This window comes from Solanum pennellii, chromosome 12 (genome assembly GCF_001406875.1).
Source record: "Solanum pennellii chromosome 12, SPENNV200".
Classification (NCBI taxonomy): domain Eukaryota; kingdom Viridiplantae; phylum Streptophyta; class Magnoliopsida; order Solanales; family Solanaceae; genus Solanum; species Solanum pennellii.
Genome location: NC_028648.1, coordinates 57,855,590 through 57,860,008, shown reverse-complemented (window position 1 = coordinate 57,860,008; position 4,419 = coordinate 57,855,590).

The following is a 4,419-nucleotide window of genomic DNA, read 5'->3' as shown; positions in this document are numbered from 1 at the left end:
TAGTGGATTATTGTTTTAGTGACTATGATAACGATTTTTTTTAATTATCAGGTTGCGGTCCTTAACAATTTGAGTTTTTCTCAATGGGTTGATCGATAATTCAATAGTAAATTAATATTATATTAATATAATTCGGTATATGAAGTCATTTGACTTAGTGTTTTGCTTGCATATTTTTATCTCTAGCTGTTTCAAATTCTCTACAATGTGTTACTGCTTTTGAGCAAAAGATAAAATACGTCAGCTTATGTGCATGTTTTATTTGGTTTGTCACTTTATTTCTAATTGATTTTCAATTAGTTATTTTGTGTCAAATATTAACAATTAAGCTGATAACCAAATCGATAACTGATAATCAAATATTTTAATGATTTTATAATGATTTAGTATATCTATAAATTAATAAACGATAAGTTGAACCGATGTGGAAACTTCTCTTTCGCACCCCCATTACATAATAAAAGTAGAAATTGTGCTCTACGTATGCTAGGAGAAATTGCGCCATGTACCCTATATTTTGAGTATGTTATTCGGATTAACCCGTCCCTTAGTAAGGGGTTCATCTTCTGGGTCGAGCTCGTTGCACCGGGCTTGTCTAGTGAAGATTACCTTTCCTATGTGGTTTGCAAGCTATTGTATAAGAGCAACATTTTTACCGTGTGTGCAACCAAAAAATAGCGACTACGAGTTTCCCTTGTCATAAAAAATAGCCTCTTAGTTTTTTAATTAAATAAAGGGAAAATGCACAAGAACCCCCCCCCCTCCCCCCCTCTAGACTATAGATCGAACTTCCAGAGACACACTTTAACTATTCTAAGGTCCTATTACCACTCAATTTATTTTTTTTAAAAAAAATTTGTGCATCTTTTTAGCTTACGTGGCATCCAAATATATCCCACCCACCTCAATTGCGTGGAATCGTGCCACGTAAGACAAAAAGTGTATAAAATTATAAAAAAATAAGTTCAGAGAATAATAAAAACCCTAGTTTAATTAAGAAGTGTCTCTAAAATTTTGGTCATAGTCTAGAAATACTTGTGCATTTTTCCTTAAATAAAATATATGAAGTTTGTTGGGAGGTATGGACATGATAACAAAGCTAGATCATTAGAAATGACATGTAAAACAGATGTTTAATTTCAAGGAAGGAACCCCCAAATAGTATGTGAAAGTATTGACTTACTCACAGTGGAATTATTCTGTTTTATTTAGGCATCTCATTACATATATATTCGCAATTTTTGCCACACAATTTAAATTTTGAGATTTGAATTTTTAATTTTTATTGTGAAAGTAAAAATATGATAAATCATAATAATTATAAGTTAAAATGGTTAAAATTTAAAAATAATAACAAATTTTGATGGAAGAAAACTTGATTAACTTTTGAAATTTTAATTATATAACACAAATTTATTTAAGAAAAAGTACACATATATAACCAAATTATAGAAATGGAGATGCTCCATATACCAGTATGATGTTAGCATAATAAAATGAGGTGGAAAGCAATATATGATTTGACAAAGTTGTAGTCTTGTAGACATCTTTCTTTTTTTCAACCAGTCTACCTAAATTTGTGCCAAAAAACTTGTTCTTTCGTCCTCTTATATTTATATTACAGTTTAAATATAAATTCACGTCTAGAAGTCTTACATTGAAAATAATACGCTTTTTAACAAAGTTTATTTTGATTTCATATTCAAGGATACTCAAACTCAAATTCTTTGGTTAAGAATGAAAGAATACTTATCATTTCACCACAACTCTGTTTTATCTTTTATACTCATTAGTTGTTTTCTTTTTTTTTTCTATCCAAATACATGACAGACTTAGGGATTATTTTCACGGATAATCATGTAGTATTTGAGTTTTTTTTACACCAAAGTTATCAACTTAATTATTTATTTTAATGAAAAATAATATTTACCCAAATATACAAGTAGGTTGTTACAACTTACAACTATTGATCCGGAGACGATGAAATGATATCTTTTACCTTTTTATTATTTGTAAATAAAAATATTCAGATATTATTGGTTAAAAATGAATTTATTAGGTGTAAAAAGGCATGCCGATTATTTTATAATAAATTTTATATTATTAATTATGAACCAAACTTTTATAAATGAAACCATATTAATTCAAAACAGATCAAATTGAATTAGAATTAGTTCAAAATAGATTGAGCCACTCAATAAAGATGTTAATTCAATCTTATTAACTAAAAAATAATGGTAACTTAGATGGCCCTCATTGATTAATTAAATTAAAAGAAATGTTATTAGAATAAAAAAATTGCTATTTTTTAAGTAAAATTAACTGATGAATGTCTATCGATTTTCTTTAAAAAAAACTTAAAAATGATTGGAAGTTTATCAATTACACCAAAAAGTTAATTCTATTGATTTTTCGATAGTGTCCCTTGATCACTTTAACCGAACGTAGACTCAAAAGACCGTTGTTCCTACTTGATTTTAAATTAATTAGATATAAAATAATCAACAAAAAAAGATAAAAAACACTCTCAACATATTAAAAATAGTTCAAAAATGTCATCCTTTCGTTCGTTGACCAAATTTGCTCCTCCTTCTCCCTATGGTAAAAAATTGACTTTAACCAATTAAAGTTCGTTCAAATTTGCCATTTTTTGAACTAAGAAAATGTTTATCAACAATTAGATAGGACTAGTTAATATGTCTTTTTGGTCCGCGCAATCTTAAAATATCTTATTAGAATTTATAAATATAATATTTTTATAATATAAAATAAATTTAAAAATTCTTTGTAGTCTTCGAATTTGAATAAATTAAGTCTCAATTTTATTCCACTTATATTTAGGATTTGAAAATATTTGAATTTTTATTTTTATCTAATAGCTAGATAGAAGAAGAAGTGAATTTGAATCATTTCTAATAAATTTAAAATATTTTTTTATCTAATAAGTAGAAGGAGGAATAAATTTAATTTAATAGGTGAAAGAATACCATTTTAAAGCCATTTTTAATACGTTAAATACATTTTTCAATATTTTTGGTCAATAAATACAAATATAATTCCATACAAGTCCAGAAAACTTCCAATTTATTGTAATTTTCTTCTTATTTTCAACACTCTTGTCGATGTGAGGGACCAGATAAGATTACAGAAGTGGATGACAAAATATATTGCAAAATTTAACTATACATTATAAAATAATATAATATAATATAATATGGTTCTTTTCTCGTAAGACTAATTTGTCATCTAACTTTGATGGCAATGTATGAAATAAAAGACCTGTCAGAGTCTTCCCCCAAAAATTAAAATTCTTATATACTTTTTATGTCCTCTTAAAGTCAACTACGTAACTGTTCTATAAAACACGTTTTGAATATAACAAATATTTCTCCCCTTACTTCTTGTCAAAGCTAACATATACTCCCTTCCTCCGCTTGATATCGTTTATCATGTTACGTTTTTTATAAATTAATTTTATTAATTTTTAAAATTATATAAGATTATATTAATTCGATATTTTAAATAAAAAAATTAAATATTTTAAAACTAGATGTAAAATACTATAAATTGCAATATTAATATAATTAAAAAATACATCTTAAAATATTAGTCAAATTTTTTATAATTTGACTTTAAAAATAAAAATCATAACAAATAAGATCGGACGGAGAAAGTACTTAATTGTTCACAAAATTATTATTTTCTTGAAATACGTGTAGTTTACCTTCTTTAAAAGGTTAAAATGGTTAATGCTATTATTCTTTTTCTCTTTTTATTTATCCTTTTTGATGAATTAAAATAAAAAATAATTTATTTTGCCTAATTATATCGTTGATTTATTAATAATGAGTAATGTTTTTGAAAACTATAGTAAATAAATATGTTTGTGATCCTATCAATTGATAGGGATAAAATATACTAATCATTATTTTTATTAATATGTATGTCAAGTCAAAATTTAACAAGTAAAAAGGACAGAAGGGAGTATCCATATTTTCTTAATGAGTGTGTAAATGAAAAGTAAGATATCGTAAATAATACCGACTATGTTATATTGTGAATATTAGTAATCCTTTTCTTTAACAAAACATTTTCATTGCATGCTTCTCCTTCTTTCCTGGATCTCATTTTGTGTGATTATATTGAGTATATTATTGTAATTTCTCTTTCTTTTCGAGTGACTTAAAAGGAAATTACTTATATATAGTTCAACAAACATTAAGATCTACTTGAAAGCAATATCATTTGTAAACATATACTCATGTATAGAGTAACTATTTTAATATATATAGGATGAAGTGCCAAATTTAAATTTATCGTAGATAGGGAGGCTATTTATTGAACTCAATGCACTTACTAATTTAATTTGAATTGGTATAGCGACATATTGGATTTGGACCACTTTCATATATATATATA